We start from the raw sequence: 13,381 nt of genomic DNA, 5'->3' as shown, positions 1-13,381 counted from the left end.
TGTACTAAAGTTCTGAAATGGTAGGCAGGCCCCCATTTAAATGCTCTCATTAAAAGGTCCATCATGGTCCTGATGTCTCTTTCTAGCAAGAGAACACAGACTCAGACACTATTCCAGGGCATATAGCCAAAGGCATTATCCTAAGACAGAGACCTGGGTGTGCTCATGTTCCCTCCTGCTTTATTCACAATAGTCAGGACATCAAAACAACCCAGACATAAATATAACTGATGAAGGATAATGAGTACATGGTTCATATACACAATGGTAATGAACTATGACAACATAAATGAAATTTACAGGTTAATGGATGGAGACATGAATAATATTTTTGAGTGATATAACCCAGACCCAAAAAGACAAATACCACATCATGTGTCTTATGTGGATGGTAACATTGAATGTCTAGAGATGTGCATTTAAACTGCAGTATCCATAGAAGGTAATGCACTAGTGTTGGGTTATAGGAGGATATTTCAAGAAAATAATAGAACACATAATTTGTGAAGGAGAAAAAGGAAAACAGTAGGACAGAGTGAGGTAAATGTCTTGGGAGATTGCATAGGAGTGTGGTGGCTTGAATATGGGAGTGGTACTTTTAGGAGTTGTGGCCTTGTTAGAAACAGTGTGTCAGTGTGGAGGGTAGGCATTGAAACCCGCATACTAAACATATGTCCTGGTGTCTCCTCACATCAATAAATCTCAGACTAACACCTGGGACAGTAGACTACCATGTCCAGAATTTGGTAAAGTTGAGTGGGTTGGAAGTCCCAGACCCACAGTAGATGGCAAAAGTGTCACCTGCTTCCTACCAGGCCTCTTTCATGGAACCAAAATCTCTACATAGGAACATGGCCTGTGGTCATTTAGAACAGAATAGGGTTCTCCCTACGAATGAGGTACCTAGAAGATGGTAGGGTTCAGTCAATAAGCTTCCCTTCCTGGACATTCCTTCCTCAGAAGTTACTTAACTTCTAGTCTAACCTTAAGACATGTTATGCTTTCATTTCCATGAAAAACAACCAATAAACAGTTTACAACCAAGGACTGTCTCTCTCATCAAACCAACTCTGGGTTACATGTAGAAAAAGCCTTTGCCTACAGAGCCTTGCCATCTAAGTCTCCAACAGAAGGCCCCTCAATACTCCTGGGCTAGTCACCTCTTAGATAATCCAGAATTCCCCATTCCCTGATTTCAAGGCTAGTTCTCAGCCTGCTGGCCTCCTCCATGCTCAGCTCCTCTGAGACTTCTAGCAGTGCCTGCATGTCCAAGATTCTGAGAACCCCTTGCCCAGTTATCCTTGCAGGCCAGCAGTGTCAAACCTGCTGTGAACTCTCTGCAACCCAGCACTGTCTGGATGTCCAGGATTTTGTGGGTGTCTTTCCCCAGACTCCTAAACATAGGCCTGTGGAATTCAGAACAATATACTACCCAATGAAAAGCCCAGGGCCAAGTTTGGGTTATCTTGTTTTGGGTTGCTCATCATTGAGTCTCAAACACTCTCCCCAATCATTAAAGACTACTGCCATTTCCTTCCTTCTTTTCAGGCTGAAGAAGATGGTATCTGGCACAGGCATCAATTCAGGCATCTATCTCATTATTTTCTGTGTGTTGAGAACATATTTATCACTCTTTTGCAGTTACTTGGAGATATTTGGCCCATTACATCCCACCAAATTTCTATAGACGTGGTAATCCCTTGGTAGCTGAGATTGCAACTCCCTGTCCCCCATCACCCTCCCAACATCTGTCTTAAGATCTGGCAACTGTTATTCTAATTTCAGCTTCTCTAAGTGGGCTAAACTGAAGAGGAAGCCCAGGGCCTCATGTATACCAAGCAGCAAACACTACAGGAGAATACACTGTACTTCACCACAACACACTGCACCACACCACACTACAGTATACTACACTAGAGAACCCCCAGTCCTCCTGTTTCTCTGAGATCAATTTTCTTTCTTAGTCCTTTCTCAGCCTTCCTGCATGGATTATCTGCCCAAACAAGGTGAATGTCATAAAAGAAAGTGAACATTTTCTACTTTCATAATCCACATTGAAATTTACTGTGAACTCTGTGCAGAGTTCATGACCACCAGGAACACCTGGCCTCCCTTCTCCCCATTGTCACTTACTGGGTTCCCTCTCCATTTTTTCTGTTGTCTTTCTAATCTGAGGATACAGCCTTGGATACTCAGATTTTGGGTACTTTGTCCTTTCCTTCAGACCTCTGTATTTGCTGTGTCTCCCCTTAGGACTCTGTGCATCAGGCTGAGTACTTAGTAGAGCTGTTTCTAACTCTGCATCAGCAGATACTCACAAGAGCTTCTGGCCCTCAGACAGGTGGTTCTTCAAAGCTTTAGAGAAGAGATGTGACTCTGAAGAACACCCTAACTGCTGCAGATGGATGGCTGCTGAACAAACTCCATGACTAGTTGTCCCAGGAGGGTTTTGGGACTCCTCCAAATCTGGCTGCACTGCAGCTTCTCCTAGAATTCAATGTGGATGCCTTACAGGTTAAGAGGATCAGTCAAGTACCAACAAGGTGGCCACATGGACGCATCCAGAAAGGCATGGTAGAGGAGAAGCTGAGAGTCCTACATGGTCATGTGAAGTCTGCTAATAGAACATTAATGTCCAGGCAGCTAGGGTGAGGGTTTTGACCACACACACAGTGTCCCATATACTCTAACTTGGCCACTCCTTCTTATGTTGCCACTCAGTGGGTTGAGCATATAAAAACCATAACAAATATTGATGCAAAAATACTCAATAACGTCTTGGAAACTGTTTCTAATAACACATGCAAATGATCACTCACCATGATCCAATATGCATCATGTATAGGATGTAAGAATGATTCAATGTTTTGGAATTCATCAAAGTAATATACTATGTAATTAATTTAAGAAATTATTATTTGATCATCTCATTAGATACTGTATCATCCCACGGATGCAGGAATGATTCAATATATGGACATCCATCAATGTAATCCACTATATAAAATAACTTAAAATATATTGGATAATCTCTTAAGATGCTGAAAAAGTGTTTGACAAAATACAATATAACTTCAAGATAAATGTAGTGGAGGAATCAGAAAGTCACGTTTCACTAAGAAATGAGCAAAATAGAGCAACTCAGTTGCCAACATCAAAATATATGGAGAAAAATTTGAAGCCATCCCATTAAAATCAGAGACAAGGAAAGACTTCCCCCTCTTCCCCTATGTATTCAACATAGTCTTTGACATTTTAGCCAGAGAAATCAGGCAAAAATGCCGATCAAAGTGATACAAATTGGAAGGGAGGAATTCAAGACACTACAATTTGAGGAGTATGGAATATTACACATAAGTGAGCTCAAAAAAAAAAAAAAAAGCCAGGAAAGAACTCCTACAGCTGATAAACCACTTCAGCAAAGTCAATGGATACAAAATTAACTCAAACAATCCAGGAACTTTCCTCTACTCAAAGGATAATTATACTGAGGAAGAGATTTTTTAAAACTACATACTTCACAATAGTCACAAACAATATCTTGGTGTGACTCGAACAAAGCAAGGGAAAGATCTGAATGACAAGAACATTAAGTCTCTGAACAAAGAAATCAAAGAAGACCGTAGAAGATGGAAAGATCTCCCATGGTCATTGATGAGCAGGATTAATATAGTAAAAAAGGTCCATCATGCCAAAATCAATCTAGGGATTCAATGCAATCCCCATCACAATTCCAACTCACTCCTTCACAGAGATAGAAAAAGCAATTCTCAAATTTATCTGAAATAACATAAACCTCAGTATAGCAAAAATTATTCCAAACAATAAAAGAATGGCTCAGGAAATCACCATCCCTGATCTCAAAATATACCACAGGGCAATAGTGATAAAAATGTCATGTTTCTGGTATAGAGAGACAAGTAGACCAACAGAATAGAATTGAAGCCCTAGAAATGAACCTACATTCATATGGTCACTTGATCTTTATCAAAGGAGCCAAAACCATCCAGTGGATAAAAGACAGCATTTTCAACAATTGGTGCTTGTTCAACTGGCAGTCTGCATATAGAAGAATGCAAATTGATGTATTCTTATCTCCTTGTACAAAGCTCTAGTCCAAGTCACTCAAGGACCTCCACGTAAAACAAGATACACTAAATCTAATACAAGAGAGAGCAGTAAAGAACCTCAAACACATTGTCACAGGGGAAATGTTCCTGTACAGGACACCAATGACTCATGCTGTAGGACCAAAACAGTGTCAAATGGGACCCCATAAAATTGAAAAGCTTTGTAAGTCAAAGGAAGCTGTCAAAAGGACAAAATTGCACACATATATAGGGAAAACTTCTGTACCAATCCTACATCTGATAGAGGGCTAATATCCAAAATATAAAAAGAACTCAAGAAGTTACACTGCAGAGATCCTAATGACCCTAGTAAAGAATGGGGTACAGAACTAAACAGATAATTCTCAACTGAGGAATCTTGAATGGCTGAGATGTACTTAAGAAATGTTCAACATCTTTAGTCATCAGGGAAATGCAAATCAAATTGACCCTAAGTTTCCACTTCACAGCACTCAGATGGGCCAAGAACAAAACTCAGCTGACAGGTGATTCTGGCAAGAATGTGAAGAAAGAAGAACATCCCTCCATTCCTGCAGGGACTGCAAGTTGGAAAAACCACTTTGGAGATCAATCTGGCAATTCCTGAGTAAGTTGGAAATGGTTCTACCTCAAATACAGGTATACCACCATGGTACATATATACCCAAAAGATTCTCCAATATATTAAAAGGACACATGCACCACTATGTTCATAGCAGCCTTATTTATAATGACCAGACTCTGAAAACAACCCAGATGTTCCTCAACAGAAGAATGGATACAGAAAATATTGTACAGTGTACAGAAGTACTACTCAGCTTTTAAAAACATTACTTCATGAAATTCAAAGGCCAATGTTTAGAAGTTGAAATATCATCCTGAGTGTGGTATCCTAGTCACAAAAGGATACACATGGTATGTAGTTATTGATAAGTGGAAATTGGTCAAAAAATGCATGGAATGCCCACAATACAACTAACAGACCACGGGAAACCGAAGAAGAAGGAAGATCACACAAAAGTGTAAATGCTACAGTTCTACTCAGAAGGGGGAAGAAAAGAATGTTTGGAAGTAGGAGAAGAGAAGGATCTGGGAGGGAGAGAAGAGTAGGAGGTAAAGGGGGTTCTGGTTCAGATATGGGAGGAGATGGGGAAGAACTACAGAGGGAAAGTCATTTGAAAGGAGGTCTGTACCCATTGGGGAGGGGGAACTGTGTGTAGCCACTATAAAGTCTCAGATGCCGGGACCCAAGAGATTCCCAGAACCCAACAGGGAGAACATTAGCCTAAATACCAAACAAAGGGGAAGTAGGAACTATACAGACCATATTTATTGGATAAGCATGGCAACCTTTTAAGGTTGGGGCTACCCAACCACCTCAAAAGTATTAATCCAGAATTCCTTCTCTCAAAAGGAAATGCAGGGATAAAGAGAAGAGCAGAGCTTGAAGGAAAGGCCATCCAGAGACTGCCCCAACTTGGGATCCATTCCATCTGGAGTCACCAAACCCAGTCACTATTGCTGATGCTGTCAGGAGCCTGGTTTGTTTGTTTGTTTGTCTGTCTGTCTGTCTGTCTCTCTCTCTCTCTCTCTCTCTCTCTCTCTCTCTTCCTTCCTTCCTTCCTTCGTTCCTCTCTCTGTCTCTCTCTCTCTCTGTCTCTGTCTCTCTCTGTCTCTCTCTCTGTCTCTCTCTCTCTCTCTCTCTCTCTCTCTCTCTCTCTCTCTCCACCTCCCTCCCTCCCTCCCTCCCTCCCCCCTCTCCTTTTTTCCCCTCAGGTGGAAGAACATTTTTGTTCCTTTTCCCTAATCACAGTGTAAAAATGATAGATAACATTTGTATCAAGTTAGGATTATGTAGGATTTTGGGTAATCAGGAGATGACTCAGTACATCAGTATATAGCAATGGTTCTCAACCTTCCTAATGCTGCAGCAAATCTTTTATGTACTTCTTCATGTTTTGGTGATACTCCCGCCCTCATTTCATGTAATTATTGCAATGCTACTTCATAAATGTAACTGTTGATATTGGTGTCTCTTGAAATGCTATGCATGCAGCCAAACATGAGAACGAGCAAGTGGACCTAGATTCTGAAGTTAGGACAAGGACTGAAGGAACAGAAGGGGCTTGCAACCCCATAAGGAGAACAACAAAATCAACCAAACAGAGCCTCACAAAACTCACATGCACTAAACCACCAAGCACATAGTACATGAGGGGATATCCAGAGTTCCAGCTGGATACGTAGTAGAGGAATGCCTTATCTGGCATCAATGGGAGGGAGTGCCCTTGGTCCTGTACAGGCATGATGATCCAGGGTTGGGCAATGCTAGGGCACTGAGGCAGGAGTGTTTGGACGAGGGGGTATAGGAGCACCCTCATACATAGAGGCAAAGCTAGAAGTAGAGAGGATGAGGTTTTTGGAGGGGGAACTGAGAAGGAGGATAACATTTGGGATGGAAATACATAAGAAAATTAATAAAGAAAAAGTAAAAATAAAGGTATAAAAGTCACAAATGGGGCAACCCTGGAGAAGGACAACTTACAAAAAACATCAGGGTCTACAGATGCAAGCCTCACCAACAGAACATAGAAAAGAGAATCTCAGGCAAAGGAAATACCATAGATGATATTAATAGATGATATTAAAAAGTCACTCAAAGAATATACATAGTAAAAAATTCCTAACTCAAAACATCTAGCTAATGCAGGACACAATAAAAAGAACAAAACTAAGAATAATGGAAAAAAAAAGTGGGTGAGGGATAACAGTTCAAAGACCCAGAAAACATCTTCAACAATATGATTTTTAAAAGTCCTTAACCTAAAGACAGAGATGGCCTTAAATTTACAAGAAACCTACAACACACCAAATCATTTGGACCAATACAGAAAATCATCCTATCACATATTAAACAAAAGTATAAATGTACACAATAAAGAAAGAAAATATTACAAGCTCTAAGGAAAAAAAGTCAAGTAACATACAAAGAAAGACCTATGAGAATTACATTGACATGTCACCAGAAATGGTAATATCTAAAAGATCTTGGACAAATGTCTTTCAGACTCTAAGAGAACACAAAAGCCAGCCTTGGCTACTATATCCAGAAAATTCTTACGACCATAGTTGGAGAAACTAAGATATTCTGCGACAAAAAACAAATTCAAACAATATCTTTCCACTAATTCAGCACTACAGAGGATACTAGAAGCAAAATTCCAACAGATTGGGTGTAATTATACCCAAGAAAACGCAAGAAATGAATAATCTCACAAGAGCCCCAAAGAAAAGGAAAAGTATGTTGTCTCCATTCCCTACCCTATTATGTCAACAAGTATACTAGTGTTGGTCAACCTACATGGTCTGTTGGAAAGGCATCACCCCAAGCCTCCACCACCAATAAGCAGGAGCAGAGAATGAAGAGGATGGAAAAGCTCAAAAGGGATCTCCAGAAGATCAAAAATGGGAGAGATGGACTCCAGGGAATCCTAGCCAATTACACTAACAAGGATTTGAACAACAGGGAGTCATTATGCCCAGTTCTTTGCTGACTGTCTTGGGCCCTCTCTGTTAACCTCAGATTCCCTCATATCACAGGAGGCTACAACACCAGGCTGTCCACACATCCAAATTCATTTTGCTGAATGGATTTTCGACACAGAACTTCAAGTTCAGATAGTCCTGAAATGGGACTCAGGAAATTTGATTTCTCCAAAGGTAAATCAGAGCCTATGGTATGAATTACTGTCTGGGCATAAGGGTTGTAGTGTGTGAGCCCTATTCCTGCATTGTAAGAATCCTATACAGGTATAAGTTTTGGGGAGATGCAAAGTACACTGTGTTTATGGCCAATCATGTTTGCAGTTGACCTGGAAGTAATTTGGGTTCAACTGGTCCTGTCAACAGCTGGAGGGGCCTGGTCCCACATACTGTCTCTCAGTATAACTGGATTGGCCATAGTTCATCACTGCTTTTATCAAATTTTATTCACTATGCTATTAGATAATGTGTGTTCATTTGGCATTCTGATTGTGTTTGATTATGAGGGGGTGTCAGTGTGTGTGTGTGTGTGTGTGTGTGTGTGTGTGTGTGTGTGTGTGTTCCACTTAAGAGCTGGAGTGTCTGTATAGTATGCTGGGGCCTGGGATTTTGCTTGACACAGTTTCCAGCCAAAAATAGTGAAGACAGAGGGAGCCTCACTTTGAGGAGCACAGCATATGAGCTATGAGCTCACCTTAGGTGCACACTGGAAATGTAGTATTCTGTAGATACTGATTATGTACTTTGGGAGTTTATGTAGCAACAGAAGCAAGGATTGACAATTCCTTGTCTACAAACAGATGTGTCATCACAGGTTTTAGGTGGATCCAGGACTACGGCACAGGTTCCTGGAAAGTTCTTGGAAAGTTAGTCTATTTTTCTTGCCCCTTCAGCGAGATAAAGTAGGTCAAATCCCTGCCTTTACTTCCCTGCCTCTACTGACCCCAGGCAAAGAGTAATAAGTTTGATAAGCTCCAAGTGGAACTGGTAACATGGAGCAATGTCGTGGCATATATGTGTTGGGGTATTCCAGGATTCAGCTTGAATTAACATGATCCTTGTATCCTTAGTTCATGGGATTATTTGTTCCTTGGGCCATGCCCTCCCACAGAATCAAAATTAGGACATTCATGCTCAAGATGCAACATGACCGGGTGATGACTTACCTGAGGAGAATGCCCCAGGACATCAGTGAGGCCTTGTACAAGTACAAGGAGTTGACTAAAGAAAATCGATTCTACTGGTGAGTGACTAACAGGGTCGTGATTCAAACACTAGACACAGGATATGTCTGCCCATCCTTGTCTTTGAACCAAAGTAGGGGCTCAGTTCATATACTGTTTGCCTCTAAACCAGAAGCCTGGCTCCTTCAAAGCAAGGCTCTAAGATTTTTACCTCTTAAAGTCATTTAGGCCAAGTGTGAAGAGTCTGTGAGCAACTCAAATCATTGTCCTTTCCAACGAAGTATATTTGAATGTAGATACATAGATAAGGTTTCCATGGGACACCTAGAAAGACTGTATGTTGGTTGGGTCTCTTCTCTTCTCCTAGAGAAGGTCTGCCTTCTACCTACAGGTGATTTTTAAATAACATGGACATATAAGCATACATGTGTTCCAGGTACCCTTGAGAGATACTTAAGTCCCTGTTAGTGTCACAGTTTACAGATGTACCATGGCTTCTGAAATATGGCTGTCCTCTAGATTTGACCTCTCTCAATGTGATGCTCCGTGGCCAATCTGGACAGTTGTCTGGGGCTGTCTGGGCACCAGGACCCATTGTGGCAGGGATGGTCCTTGGAGGAGTGGGAGGAAGATGGATGCTGACTTGTGTAATCATTTGTTTGTTTGTGACTCGGCATCGGGCACTGCCACCTCCAGAGTGAATATAACCCTCTCCAGCACAAAGTCAGGATGTTGTGGAAGGAGAATAGACAGTTGCTAGAGGAGCAGATAGCATTAGAAAATGCTCCAACGAATCAAAGAGGCTGTGTAAAGAAGGCAGCCTGAAGACCAATGACCTATGTACCAAGCAGCAGCTGGTAGGATGCATAAATCATGAGGAGCAGGTTGCAGTCATGTCTAACCTTAAACACAGTCAAGCCTAAGCAACCATCCTATACCTTATCCATGCTCTCTCCTATGTCTCATCCAGTTGTTCATTTCTGTGATCATTTCCAAGACTTTATGTGCAGTTATCCTCCTTCAAGAAACTACATATTTGGGAAGTAAACAATCCTGCTCAACTAAAAGCTGCATTTCCTTATGATAGATAGGTTGAACACATAGTATACAAGTACATGCCAGTATGCTAAATGAGTTCCATGTGCTTGCCTCCATTGTATTAGCACAGAATGTTGATTGATGAAGTCATTTGCTTCTTAGGGGTCATGTGAGATCACAGGAAGGACAAAATTTGCAAGTATTAGATCCCAGTGGAATTGCCATATGAGTGGAAATCACTGCCTTGGGTGGGGGGCTTGTATGCTTTCTCTCCCCTTTCCCTGCATTGCAAGATGGTCTCATCACTCTGCCTACATCTTGGCTCACACTGAAAGACCCTGAGCAGGTACTTGTCAGTCTTGTTTTCTGTCAGTGTTGCTAGAGTTCTTTCCTAGAGCTTATATTCTGGAGCTGACTGGATCAACAGGGATGTGAGAAAGGCTTCTCTCAGCCTGAGTGTTGGTGTGAGAGATGTGAGGCTTCAAGAATGAAATTTCACTAACACTCTCAACCTAGTCTAAGAAATGTGCCCCCTAAGAAATGTTAGTGCCCAAGGGATGGATAGCAGAGTCCAGTGTCTCACATTAAACATAAGCCTTCCATAGTCCCCATTCAACTGTTTCTCTACCATCCATTGTTATCTCCTCATAGTTTTCTACTCATGATTTGTGGACAGAGAGAGCGACAGGTATGTATGTATGTATGTATATATATATATATATATATATATACATATATATATATATATATATATATATATATAGAGAGAGAGAGAGAGAGAGAGAGAGAGAGAATGTGTTTGTGTGTGGCATAAGCATGTGTGTACCAATCTGTATATTGGTGGGTGTGTTGAAAGTCCAGTTATTTATGTAAGGTTTTGTTCAGTTTTATTTTTTATTTATTTATTTATTTATTTATTTATGTGTTTGTTTGTTTGTTTATTGGGACAGCATCTTTTTGTTTGTTTGTTTTTTATTCAGCCTTTCTGTAACATATTCCCTGGAAACCAGGTCTGTCACTGAACCTGAGACTTCCTGTTTTGTTTACGCCTTCTGACCAGCATCTGTGAATCTTCTGTCACCTCCCAGGCAGAGATCTTTGTAGGGTTTGGTCTTAATTAATTGTTAGGAGATTCAATTGCTCATAGCTAGGAAGATCATGGTGTTATTTTCTATAATTTTATACAAACATTTTAGTGTTTTGGGTTTTTTTATTTGTTTGTTTTTGTAACTGCCAATTCATTAACAAGGAGGAAGACAATGCTGTCTGCTTCAAGTGCCAGACACACAACTTGACTCACTGTGCCTTCTCATGAGTTTTATCTCATCCTGATGGAAACTTCCGAAAGTGGTAGTAGGGAGGGGGTAGACCAGAGGTGGTTTTACCCAAGAAACCTGGGCTATATGTTATCCATAGTGGAGTGTTTCAACAATTAATGCCTTTCTTAACTAAGAGAAACCAAGTTGCCAACACTTAAAAGTGAATGAAAACATAGATAGTCCAGCCCACCTTTTCCAAATCTTACCATGTGACCTCAGATTCCCCTTCCCAGTCCTTCCCTCATTCATTACAACTTCCAGACCCTGGGTTTGGAGGCCCACCCATGTGAGAAAAAAACCCCAAAGCAGGCATGGTACCCTTGGAATACGAGTATGATATGGGGAACAAAAGGAGTGCTCAAAAACAGCTAGCTGAAGAAATGAGACAAAATGGGGCTCCAAGGATCTTGATGTTCCTATTGAAAGAACACTTAGCAACCTAAACAACAGCCTATCCTTCTAAGGTGGGAGTGTAGGTCTCTTGGAGATCATGGGGCAGGAGTCCAGGCACCCCGGAGTCACAAAAGATGGTTCCCTGGCCTGGTGGGAAAGCATTGGTGTTGTTTGAGGAACCACAGAAGCCAACTTACCTGGATTATCGTGGCTCTCCATCCACTGGTCCTCAGACTCCAGTGGCCCTGGGATCAAGCTTCTTCCTAAAGCTCCACTTCTGTGTCTGTCTTCTGCTTCAGGGCCTTCGCAAAGCACTCTTTCTCTTGCCTGCCTCGTGGATGCTGGCAGGGATCACAGGAGATACTCAGACCCCTGTGTCAGGAGGTGAGGACACCAGGCCAGATGTGACCTTCGTGGCCACTTCCAATCCAGCCACATGCTCTTGTCCCCCTCCCAGTTGGTCACTGCTAGCTTTCCTTTCTAGGCAGAGGAGTTCCTGGACCCCTGACAGCAAACCCTTCCAGCTCTATGGTATGGAGAGGTGACTCAGGATGTCACTTCCGGAATTATCTAGGAACCAGGTCCTCTGATCTTCTCTATGGCAGCTATCTCAGAGCCGAGCTTCTTGGGCCCAATACACTCCTAGGACAGAAGGATAGTCTCCAGTTTTATTGTTTTCTAATTAAACTCTTTAGTAATAAAAAGTTAAACATGTAAGCATTTTAAAAATAAAACTTAGACTCCTTTGCCTTCATTGCACTAAGATAAACCCCTGGAATCTAATGAGTGTCTTACTGTCTTCACCGAGTGGATTCATGGAACCCTACACTGCAACCCTTTGCTGATGTTGTTTTGCTGAGTTTATCATAGACATGACTTTGCTTCTGTACAGATTCCCTCTCATTGTTTTGCAGAGTGCTGCATTTAAGAAAAATCAAGGCATGTTAAGTCACGAACCTCTTTTTCGCTGGCATTATTAACTTGTGATGTGTGTGTGTGCGTGCACGCACGTGCACATGCAAAACTGTGTTTTTAAATTGGGTATTTTCTTTACTCCCATTTTCCCGTTTCCAGGTTTCCCCTCATAAAAAAAAAAAAAAAAACAAAACAAACAAACAAAAAAAACAAAACAAAAACAAAAACAAAAAAAACCTCCCTCAATTCCCTTTCCACTCCCCTTTTTACCATCCTACCCATTCCTGGTTCCTGGCCCTGGCATTATATAGCATGAACTGTAATGTGTTGAATTGCAGCTACTGGATAATATCTATGGCTAACTGTTTTTATTGGTGCTAGAGAGTCTTATGAGAAGTAGCTAAGCTAGGTTTAGAGAGCAGAATATATTTCAGCTTGGAGCTTGCTGGAGGATGTTCTTTTGAACTCTCTTTTTTAGAACCTTGAATCTTGTGTGGACCCACTTGTGTGTTCAGAGGACCGATTTGTCTGTTTTATATCATACTTGTAGAAGCAGCAAATATCTGCATGGAAAAAGTTCCTGAAAGGAAATCAGCACAGGCCCAGGCAGCACAAGTTGGGTTAATTTAAGAATCGATTACACAGCTCAGGTCCTAATACTTCCTCAGTTGTCAGGAAATGTGCTGTAATATAGCAGTGTTTTCATTGGTGTGTGTGTGTGTGTGTGTGTGTGTGTGTATCTTTGTGTGTGTATGTGTTTTTGCCCAGGTGTTTGTGAGCATGTTTATGTGTCATATTTATGTAATGGTAGCTGCTTGTTGTAGGTGCAAGTATATAGTACTGTTCATTCATGTATTCTTTTCTTTTATATGTGTGTGTA

General features: G+C 41.2%; 1 protein-coding gene across 1 annotated transcript in view; it reads right to left on the bottom strand.

Annotated features, from left to right (window-relative positions):
* Positions 1 to 12,122, bottom strand: part of Gm8104 (predicted gene 8104) — a 56,895-nt gene extending 44,773 nt beyond the window's left edge. The window contains exon 1 of the transcript XR_003951233.1: positions 11,784 to 12,122. The gene's annotated coding sequence lies outside the window, so the exon portion shown is untranslated. The remainder of the gene's footprint in view (positions 1 to 11,783) is intronic.
* Positions 12,123 to 13,381: the final 1,259 nt, after the last annotated feature.

Source organism: Mus musculus, chromosome 14, assembly GCF_000001635.26.
Source record: "Mus musculus strain C57BL/6J chromosome 14, GRCm38.p6 C57BL/6J".
Lineage (NCBI taxonomy): Eukaryota > Metazoa > Chordata > Mammalia > Rodentia > Muridae > Mus > Mus musculus.
The sequence above is the reverse complement of the archived record's forward strand: the minus strand, read 5'-3'. Positions and strand labels throughout refer to the sequence as shown.